The sequence below is a fragment of the Loxodonta africana genome, chromosome 18 (genome assembly GCF_030014295.1).
Source record: "Loxodonta africana isolate mLoxAfr1 chromosome 18, mLoxAfr1.hap2, whole genome shotgun sequence".
In the NCBI taxonomy this organism is placed as follows: Eukaryota; Metazoa; Chordata; class Mammalia; order Proboscidea; family Elephantidae; genus Loxodonta; species Loxodonta africana.
The window spans coordinates 72,591,132-72,602,601 of NC_087359.1; the positions used below are offsets into that span (position 1 = coordinate 72,591,132).

Here is an 11,470-nt window from a genome sequence, read left to right on the forward strand (position 1 = left end):
ACAACAATTAGAAGATTGGTTGCCCTTCAGTTAAATTTTGCAGCATTGTGGGATAATATAAAAAGTTCTAGGTTATGAGTTAAGAAATTTGAGCTTGAGAGGCGGCACACAGCTGCCCTCGTGCTTTCTGTTAGTTCACTGCTTTTTTCCAGGCCCCTGTTATGTGACCTTGCTGAGACAGTCTTATGTAACTCCCTGGCATGTCCTTGACCACATAGAATTTCCACCCCCTCTACTGCTGGGTGCGGAGATCTGCTTTGGTCCTGCTGCTGCCAGGGAACTACTGCCTTGTAGGTAAGTCTCCCTAATAAAAAGTCCTTTGCCACCACACTGGAGTTGCCTGCCTCTTTTTTCGGTCTCTTCAGAAAACCAAACCTATTGCCACTGCGTAGATTCTGATTCCTAGCAACCCTATAGGACAGAGTAGAACTGCCCCATAGGGTTTCCAAGGAGTGTCTGGTGGATTCAAACTGCCAGCATTTTGGCTAGCAGCTGAGCTCTTAACCACTGTGCCACCAGAACTCCTTTTGGTCTCTTTGGAGACAAATTTCAAGTACTGGTCTATGCCTGGACAGAGCTCCATGTTTAACTCTATCAGGACAGCTGTACAACCTTCAACGGGATACGTACACCTCTAGAATTCAGTTTTCCTATCTGCAAAATGAGTCTATTGTTCTATGTCAGCCTTTTCCAAAGTTATGTTTCCCTGAACACTAGTCTCACCGAATATCCATATTTTATACAATATTTTTTCCTATGGTCAACTAATTTTTTTTTTTTAATTAAAAAAATTTAAATTATTATAATTTTTTACTCCATGTGTGTCAGAGTAGAACTGTTTTCAATAGGGTTTTCAATAGCTGATTTTAGGAAGTAGAATGCCAGGACTCTCTTCAGAGGCATCTCTGAGTGGGGAGGGGACTCAAACTACCAGCATTTTGGTTAGCAGCTGAGCTCATAACTCCTTGTGCCACCAGGGATGTCTATGGTCAACTAATTTTGGGAAACACTGGGATATGTAATTTCTTTATTGTGAGATTTCTCAGAGATTTTAATATGCTAGTGTGCATTGAATTTCTAAGAAGAAAATGTAATATGCAACATTTTCCAAATTTATTTGACTATCAAACTCTTTTCATTTATTTTTACAAAGAATATCTCACAAGGCATCTCTGTGGGATTATCTTTGAGAAAACCCGGCTAAACACTTGCTAAGGTCTCTTTCTGTCCTGACATGAAGTATGTAAGTTGCCCATAAATCAGAAAGAGGTCAAGAAATTCATCCTTTGTTTCTACGAATCATTGAGAATGTCAATACTCCTTAAAATTCAGTGTGTGTCCCTGCCAACATATAAAATACCCTTCAGTGGTGTAATCAATGAGAAGGTGGGGTTTGTGTGTGTGTCATTGAGGACTAAACAGTTGGCAAAGGTGCCAAGCTGTTGCCACCAAGGGAATGGAGGCCCTCTGGACTCAATAAGTCTTTGTCTTTCTTGTAAGGATACACAGGGGAGACAATTCTGGGTTCAGCTCTAACAGATTTATTTTACTTGTGACAAGTAAAAGGAGTCAGTGGGGCCTTATGCCTCTCCAAAAGACTGACTTGAAAAGGGAAGCAAGCCTAGGGCTTTGCTATGGGTTTGGCGGAGACAATAGGGTAATGAATATTTAGTGGGCTTCTTTCAAGGGGCGGGTACTTCTCAGAATGGCTATGCATACTAATTAGGTTGCACGCACATCTGGAATCCAAGATGGAACCCGCTGATATTCAAGATGGAGTCCCCTCGGCAGCCTTTGGCATCACTTATTATGGGATATAGTGCAATACATCACCATCTTCTGAGGGCTAAGGAAGGTTAAACAGCGGTCACACTTTGTTCTGCGCATGCGGAGTCTGTAAAGGGGGAAGGGACTAGAAAAACACCAAGAAAGAGATAGTAATTCAAGGGTTGTTCCAACCTTACCTCATGTTGACAGGATGTGATTCTTGTTTTCCCGACTTCCAGATGGTAACCTTTTAAGAGCTCTTTTTGTCCCACCAGCACAGTTAACCCTATCTGTCTTAAATGGAACTCCTGGTCTCTAGAGGAAGGAACCAGAAAAGTCTTCACATGGGCCCTTAAATATGTTTTAGGCTGAGAAGGCCCACCCTGCCTGGGTAACAGTTTTTATCAGAGAGCTCAGGAGCAGTTTATATCATATACCTGCATAGCACTTGTGTGAATATGTAAGGTACTCACCGCATGCAGGTAGACAATTTATAGCTGCTTCCAATCTTCCCCAAGCATTCTTTGCCTTGATTGCACTTAATAGATGAGGTTTCCACTTCGGCGCTTTCCAAAAACCAACTCATGTAGAGCCTCTTCTCCCAGTTCTCTGTTCACTGAGAAGCAGCTCCCATATCTCTAATTTTCTAATTCTTGTCTTCAAGTTCAGGTTCTACTCTATGCCCAGCCTCCCCTGACATTACAAATAGTAATGCTCCCAATTTTATCCAGTTAAGCCTTTTTTTTTTTTTTAGGGGATATCGTCCTGCTCACTTCCTTGAGCTGGAATGATTGCAGTCTTGTATTGTGTAGGAGGAGAGGCTGCCTCAGGTGACATGTAAGAGCCCTGTGAGTTAAATTCTTCTGTGATGAGGCTTCCTCTCCCTCTCCTGCCTTGTGTTCTGATGCGACACCTGGGCTATCCGGCCTCAGACCTTCACTCACTCAGTGCTGTCTGCCTGCAATGTCCTCACCTCCAATCTCCATCTGTTAAGATGGTAGTCTTACACTGAGACCTAGCACAATGGTCACTTCTTTGTGAAGCCTTCTCCATCCCCGGAGCTGTAAATAACCTCTCCTTCTTCTGCATTCCCATGTCATGTTTGAGTCTTCATTATGTCAAAAACCTAAATGCACAGAGAAACATCAAAAACTAGTGTAACAGGATATACTTATTGTGAAGAGATAAAATTTGAGTCAGGCAGTGTCAACCCAAAGGTATGAAGGTATAGGGAAGGTGCTCCAAAGGGGAGACAGTGAAAGCAGGTTATATGGGTCATTGTTATGGTAATTTCTCGGGAGATAGCATCAAAGTACAGTGAAGGGTTTCAGGGCCTGTGGGCTACAGAGTCTCCAAGGACCGGCCATACATCCTAAAAGACAGCCTCTAGTCAGACCCTGGAGCCCTGAGGGCGCAATGGTTAAGAGCTTGGCTGCTAGCCAAAAGGTCAGAAGTTCAAATCTAGCAGCCACTCCTTAGAAGCCCTGTGAGGCAGTTCTCCTCTGTCCTTAAGGGTCACTATGAGTCGGAATCGAATAGACTCGATGACAACAGTTTTTTTTCAACAGTCAGACCCTGGAGATCCTGCTTCTTGAAGCCAGCTGCACATAGATAATTTTCTAAAAGAACTCAATGCCTAGGGCAAAACTGTCTCTGCTAAGCTGCTTACTAAGCTACAGTTAGACTTGAAGGTGACTTTAGGGAACCAGTTCCCTAAAGGCTCAAGGTTCAAAAGGACTCTTAAGGGCGAACGGCCTAGACGGGTCACCTCAATTCTACGGCCCAGAAATCTGGATTCCAGGAGAATTAAAGCAGTTTTGTCAGTTATAACCATTATATTTTTTCTTATTTTCTTTTTATCCCAGATGTCTCCTGCTCGATCGTTAGCTCTCAGCACTGTGGCTGCTATGGATTGAATTGTGTTCCCCTCAAATATATGCTGGAATCCTAACCCCTATACCTGTGGATGCTATGGGTCGGAATCAACTTGAGGGCAATGGGTTTGGTATACCTGTGGATGCATTCCCATTTGGGAATAGGGTTTTTTTTGTCATGTTAATGGTACCACGTCAGCGCAAGGTGTGTCCTAAACTTTATTGCTTCTGAGTTACAAGAAGCAGCAGAGACACAGCGATAAGGAAGCACAAACAGGGGAAGACTTATGCTACCTGACGATCATGAGAGCAGATGTATCTACAAGCCCAGGAACTCCAAGGATTGCCAGCTATTAGAAGCTGAATAAAGAAGGACCTCTACCTACAGCTACACTCTGAATTAGGGCTTTTAGGCTCCTGAACTGTGAGAAAATAAATTTCTCTTCTTTAAAACCACCCACTTGTAGTATTTCTGTTATGGCAGCACTAAGAAACTAAGACTGTCGCTAGCTTACCTAGCCCTGTGCCCTACACAGGTAAGGTTGTTAAGTGAATGTGTGCCAGTTGGCTCCATGCTGCTCCGAGTCTCCTCTTCCCCAAGGTCTTTGCCTTACACTGGGGCATACTTCTCTGACTCTGGTGTGTGTGATAATCGCAGGGGTGCATGTTTGAAATGCAGCTATCACCAGAGGGAATAGAGACCTGAGGAGAAAAAAAAAACAAATGCCAAGGATGGGAAAAGAAAAGGTAATTCAAAATTCCAGGAAAAGCAAAAAGCTGTAACAAGAAAAAGAATGTAATCATAGAACCCCCCTTGATTCTGCAATGAACAGTATTTTTGTAGACAAAATAAATGACTGGCTTAATTGATTTAAATAAAATAGTAATATAACTAAGTTAGGGTGATGGCCAAGGTGTTGTGGGGGGTGGTGGTGTGAGAGAATTAAATCCTGTCTATTATTACAGGAAGTCAATAGCTAACATCTAAGATAAAGATTGTAGACATGTCAGCCCATTTTTTGGAAACATAGAAGCAAATACCAGAAGAAACAACTAAGTGAAAAGTGGCTTTCCCTGAAGGGTGGGACTAGGTTATAGAGAGGGACGGGAAGAGGCAAGGGACTTCCGGTTTTTCTTATAAGACTTTCAAAATGATATTGGCTTAAAAAAAAAGAATGCATGTTTCTAGACCTTACCCAAGGCCTACTGAGTCATAATCTCCAGGGTTGGACACATGGAGTTTTATACCTTGTTTTAGTCATCTAGTACTGCTGTAACAGAAATATCACAAGTGGGTGGCTTTGACAAAGAGAAATTTATTCCCTCACAGTCTAGTAGGTTACAAGTCCAAATTCAGGGTGTCAGCTCCTGGAGAAGGCTTTCCCTCTTTGTCTGCTCTGGAGGAAGGTCCTTGTTTTCAATCTTCCCCTGGTCAAGGAGCTTCTCAGGCACAGGGACCCCAGGTCCAAAGGATGTGCCGTGCTCCTGGTGCTGCTTTCTTGGTGGTATGAGGTTCCCAACTCTCTGCTTGCTTCCCTTTCCTTTTATCTCTTGATAAAAGATGGTTCAGGCCACACCCTAGGGAAACTCCCTTTATATTGGATCAGGGATGTGACCTGGTAACGGTGTTACAATCCCACCCTAATCCTCTTTAAGGTAAAATTACAATCACAGAATGGAGGACAACCACACGATGCCGGGAATCATGGCCCAGCCAAATTGATACACACATCTTGGGGGGAGATAATTCAATCTATGACACAACGATACTTGATAACTAACGTGATGCGTATATATAGCTGTGGAAGTAGAAGGAGAGAATCCTCAGATTGTGACCATGAGATGGTCTGGTGACCATGAAGGCGATGGTGGTTCAGTGGTAGAATTCTTGCCTTCTATGCTGGAGACCCGGGTTCAATTCCCAGCCAATGCAATTTACGTGCACCAACCACCCTTCTGTCGGTGGAGGTTTACTTGTTGCTATGATGTTGAACAGGTTTTAGCAGGTCTTCCAGACTAAAATGGACTAGGAAGAAGAACCTAGTGATCTACTTCAGAAAACCCGCCAGTGGAAACCCCATGGATCACAACTGTCTGATCCACAACCAATCATGGAGACAATGCATGGAGATAATGCTTTGTTCCTTTGTGCGTGAATCAGGGTCCAACTTGCTGGCAGCTAACAACAACAACATGGTGATCATATTTTCCGTACCCAAACCCTGGGACTGTCTTGGGAATCCTCCAGGATGCAGGGTAGTGAGACTCCTGAGTTTGTCCATGAAGAGAGAGTAGACTTACAGGACGATAACACTTCCCAGAGGTGGGGTGCAGGGAGAGGCCCCTCCAGGAGCCTTAGTTCCAGGCACTGCTGCGGTGCTGACCTGGGCACCGGAGTAGGTAAGACAGGGCGCTGCCCCTCGGCCACCACTACTGAGGCCGCAGCATTCAGAGACTCATTCTTGCTGCCTCTCACTTAGACAAAAGCATGAGGTCAGGAGAGAAATGGGGATGGCGAGGGGAGTCCTCTACTTTCACCCTTGGGGGCCTTGCTTTCCCTGGAGGGTGGGTGCTGAAACTAGGCCGCTGAATGTCAAGAGGTGGAATTCCTCACTCTCGGTTCTGTGTGAGGTAAAAGCACTCCTTTCTGAAACATGTGCTCTAAATGTTCACCCTCACTTCCCTCTTCTTTTTCATTTTCCTTCACTATTTCCCTCACTACCACCAAGCCCAACTCCACAGAAGGTGCAAATTTTGATAAATTGGGGCTGAATAATGCAAACAGTTAATGTCCTCTGCTGTTAACCAAAAGGCTGGAGGTTTGAGTCCACCCAGAGGATCTTGGAAGAAAGGCCTGGTGATCTACTGCAAAAAAATTAGTCTATGTGAGACAGATAAGGTTAACTGTGCTGGTGGAACAAAAGAGCTGTTAAAAGATTACCATCTAGAAGTTGGGTAAACAGGAACCACATCCTGTCAACATGAGATAAGATTGAAACAACTCGTGAATTACTATCTCCTTCTTAGTGTTTTTTTAGTCCCTTCCTCCTTTATAGGCTCTGCATGTGCAGAAGAACAAAGTGTGATGGCTGTTTACCCAGTAAACCCAGTGCCGTCAAGTCAATTCCGACTCATAGCAACCCTATAGGACAGAGTAGAACTGCCCCGTAGAGTTTCCAAGGAGTGCCTGGCAGATTCGAACTGCCAACCCTTTGGTTAGCAGCTGTTGCACTTAACCACCTTCCTTATCTCCCTGAAGATGGCAATGTAGTGCCAAAGATCAGTCCGCTTGCACTGTATCCCATAATAAGTGATGCCAAGGGCTGCCAAGAGGACTCCATCTTGAATATCAGCGGGTTCCATCTTGGATTCCAGATGTGCACGCAACCTAATTAACATGCACCTCTATTCTGAGAAGTACCCGCCCCTTGAAAGGAGCCCACTAAATATTCATTACTCTATTGTCTCCACTGATCCCATATAAACCCTAGCCTTGGTTCCCTTTTCCAGCCCTCCTTTTGGAGAGGCTTAGCCCCCCACTGACTCCTTTTGCTTGACTGAAACAAAATAAAGCTTGCTGAAGATAAATCTTGTCTTTCGCATATAGTCTTGCTTGGGAAAAGACAAGGACCCTTTGAATCAGATTGGCGATTGGTAACATATGGAGCACAGTTCTGTTCAGACACACACAAGGTCACCATGAGTTGGAGCTGACTTGAGGGAAACTGGTGTAACATGGTGGTAAGGGGAGCAGGCTTACCAGGGTTGTGACATGAAGCTCTCTGAGCCTCTATTTCCTCACTCATGAGCTGAGGAAATAATCTCTACTTTCCGGGTTATTTTACTGATTGCCTGGGATAAGGGTCTAACTTGTCAAGGGTCATGTTTGTGCCTGTGGTAAGTGCTATGTAAAGGTAGCTCCCTTCCCATCTGTGATGGTGAAAATTTGTTTTCTAAGAGAATCTTCTGTTCCAAGACCTCCTAAAAGTGCAGGAGAAATACGAGGGATACAGCTCAGAGCTAGGGAGGAGCCATCTTTGAATCTCCAAAGCTTGGGTAACAACAGTGAATGGTAATTGCTATCATTTAATAAACACAAACACCTATGATCAATGTGTCAGGCACTGTCTCAAGTACTTTGTGTGAATTCACTCATTTAATCTTCACAACAACCCTAGGAAGTGGGTACTACTATTGTTCTCCTTATAGAGCCTCGCCTCACACCCTCCTGCCCCGGAATCCAAGGTACTCCAGTGTGCAGCGTCCACGTGAGCACCTGTGACCTGAGAAGGCCCACGCGGAGAGGCACAGAGCCAGGACATCTTCCTGTCCTCCCAGGACCTAAGTGTGGAGGGGAGCTGTGGGATTTCTGTTGTTTGTATGTTTTGGAGTCCCTGGCAGAGCAGATGGTTAAATCGATGGGCTGCTGAGCGAAAGTTTGGAGGTCTGAGTGGAGAGCAGACATGCCTGAGGAGAAAGGGCTGGGATCTGCTTCAGAAAAATCAGCCATTGAAAACCCTGTGGAGCATTGTTCTATCCTGACACACATGGGTCACCAGCAGTCGGCATCGACTCTACACCAACCGGTGATGGTTTGTTTTAATTTTATTGTGGTAAAATATGTAACGTAAAATCTACCATGTTAACCATTTTGAAGTGTCCAACTCAGTGAAATTAATTACATTCACCATGTTACGTATCCATCACTGCTGTTACAAAAGTTTTTCATCACCTCAAACAGAAATTGAGTGCCCCTTAACCAATAGCCCTGGTGGTGTAGTGGTAAAGAGCTACAGCTGCTAACCAACAGGTTGGCAGTTTGAATCCACCAGGTGCTCCTTGCAAACCCTATGGGGCAGTTCTACGCTGTCCTTTAGGGTTGCTATGGGTCTGAATTGACTCGATGGCAACAGGTTTTGTTTTGTTTTCCTCTCTTTCCCCAGCCCCTGGGAACCACTAGTAAACTTTTGCCTCTACGCATTTATCTGGTCTAGACATGTTATACAAGTGGAATCATACGATATGTGACCTTTTGTGACTGGCTTCTTTCACTCAGCGTACTATTTTCCAGGTTCATCCTTGTTGTGGCGTGCATCAGGTCTCCGTTTCTCTTTCTGACTGAATAATACTCCACTGTACGGATGTGTCGTATTTTGTTTATCTGTTCACCTGCTGATGGACACTCGGGTTGTTTCCGCTCATTGGCTATTGTGAATACTGCTGCAACGAACATGGGTGTACACGTATCTGTCTGATTGCCTGCTGCAAGGTGTTGGTTTCTGGATGAAGCCAGGGGAGGGCTGATGGGTGTCCGGGTGGGACTGTACCACCCTTGCGGTTTGCATTGAGCAGGACCCTCAGTATTGGTTCCAGAAACAGGGACTCCTGAAGATTGCATGGGGTGTGTTCCTTGCCTAGTCCTACTGAGAGGACTGCAGAGGAGGGCTGCTCGGTCCGGGGACTCTGAGTGACACGAGACACAGGCGGGGCTGCTTCAGGGCCTGTGTGCTGTGCAGAGTTGGAAGGGACAGTCTGCCCCCCACTCTGGTGCAGAATTCAGCACTATGCTGGAACCTCCAAAGCTGGCAGAGATATCTCTGGGCACCATCACTGATGCCCTCACCAGAGTGTCCGTGGCAGGAGTGTTGATGCTGAGGGTGTTTAAGGAGCAAAGGACATGAGGAAGGAGCAAGGGCAGGAGAAAGACAGCAGGAGATTCCACATGGCATCTGGAACAATCAGGCCCTTGGTTAGATGTCAGACGCCTTCTGAAGACCCCAGATGTAACCAAGATTATACCTGCAAGGGCAGGTAGGAGGACGGGCGGTGAAATCCGGGTTAACATCACTTTGTTTGCTCTTTCCTGCTGGCGAAGCTTGAGAAACTGTTTTATATGCTCTCAATCCCATTGCCGTTGAGTTGATTCCAACTCATAATGACCCTATCGCACAGAGTAGAACTGCCCCACAGGGTTTCCAAGGAGTGGTGGATTAGAACTGTTGGCTTTTTGGTTAGCAGCCGTAGCTTTTAACCACTATGCCAGCAGAGTTTCCGTGCTCACAATTGCCTTATAAATTGTGTGCATTTAGGTTGTGCTTTTTTTTTGTTTTCCGCATATCCTGGTAGGAGAAGTTGCCATATTCTACCACTAGATGGCGCCCATCCCACTGGTGGGGAAGCCATGTGTAGACTCAACCTTTGTCCCTTCAGAAAAAGGATGTTTTTGAGATAAAGGTCAAAGACATCAGATAGCATATTCTTTTTTTGTTGCTGTTGCCAGTGTCATTCCTATATTAAGTGTTGAAAAGCTTATTTCTTACTTTCTAACACACACACACACAAATTTTTATTGTGCTTTAAGTGAAAGTTTACAGTTCAAGTTAGTTTCTCATACAAAAATTTATATACACGTTGTAATGTGACCCTAGTTGCTCTCCCTATAACATGACAGCACACTCCTCCTTTCCACCCCAGATTTCTGGTGTTCATCCAACCAGCTCCTGTCCCTTTCTGCCTTCTCATCTCGCCTCTGAACAAGAGCTGCCCATTTAGTCTCATGTCTCTACTTCAGCTAAGAAGCACTCTCTTCACGAGTATCATTTTATGTCTTACAGTCCAGTGTAATCTTTGTCTGAAGAGCTGGCTTTGGAAAAGGTTTCAATTCTGGGTTAACAGAGAGTCCGGGGGCCATGTCTTCTGGAGTCCCTCCAGTCTCAGTCTTTTTACTAGAATTTGAGTTCTGCACCCTACTTTTCTCCTGCTCCATCAGGGACTCTCTGTTGAGTTCCCTGTCAGGGCGGTCATTGGTGGTAGCTGGGCACCATCTAGTTCTTCTGGTCTCAGGCTGATGGAGCCTCTGGTTTATGTGGCCCTTTCTGTCTTTTGGGCTCATATTTTCCTTGTGTCTTCGGTGTTCTTCATTCTCCTTTGCTCCAGGTGGGTTGGGACCTCTTGATGCATCTTAGATGGCTGCTTGCTAACTTTTAAGACCCCAGACACCACTCACCAAAATGGGATACAGAATATTTTCTTAATAAACTTTGTTATGCCAATTGACCTAGATATCCCCTGAAACCATGTTCCTCAGATCCCCGCCCCTGCTACTCTGTCCCTCGGAGTATTTGGTTGTGTTCAGGAAACTTCTTAGTTTTTGGTTTAGTCCATTGTGCTGACTTCCCCTGTATTGTGTATTGTCCTTCCCTTCACCTAAGATAATTCTTGTCTACTGTCTAGTTAGTGAATACTCCTCTCCCCCCTACTTGTAACCATCAAAGAATGTTTTCTTTTGTGTTTAAACCTTTTCTCGAGTTCTTATAATAGTGGTCTCATACAATATTTGTCCTTTTGCAACTGATTAATTTCACGCAGCATAATGCCTTCCAAATTCATCCATGTTATGAGATGTCTCTCAGATTCATCATTGTTCTTTATCATTGCGTAGTTTCCCTTGTGCGAATATACCATAATTTGTTTATCCATTCGTTCGTTGATGGACACCTAGGTTGTTTCCATCTTTTTGCTATTGTGAACAGTGCTGCAATGAACACGGGTGTGCATATGTCTATTAGTGTGATTTTATTTCTCTAGGATGTATTCCAAGGAGTGGGATTGCTGGATGGTATGGAACTTCTATTTCTAACTTTTTAAGGAAGTGCCAAATTGATTTCCAAAGTGGTGGTGCCATTTTTCATTCCCATCAGCAGTGTATAATTATTCCAGTCTCTCCACAACCTCTCCAACATTTATTATTTTGTGTTTTTTGGATTAATGCTAGCCTTATTGGGGATATAAGACTCTTTTAATATGCTGTTGGATTCTGTTCACTAGTA

The 11,470-nt window shown here is 44.5% G+C and overlaps 1 non-coding gene across 1 annotated transcript; it reads left to right on the plus strand.

Annotated features, from left to right (window-relative positions):
• The first annotated feature begins 5,503 nt into the window (after window positions 1–5,503).
• On the plus strand, window positions 5,504–5,574 carry TRNAR-UCU (transfer RNA arginine (anticodon UCU)). The gene has a single exon. It is a non-coding gene; the product is annotated as a tRNA-Arg (tRNA).
• The last annotated feature ends 5,896 nt before the right edge of the window (window positions 5,575–11,470 follow it).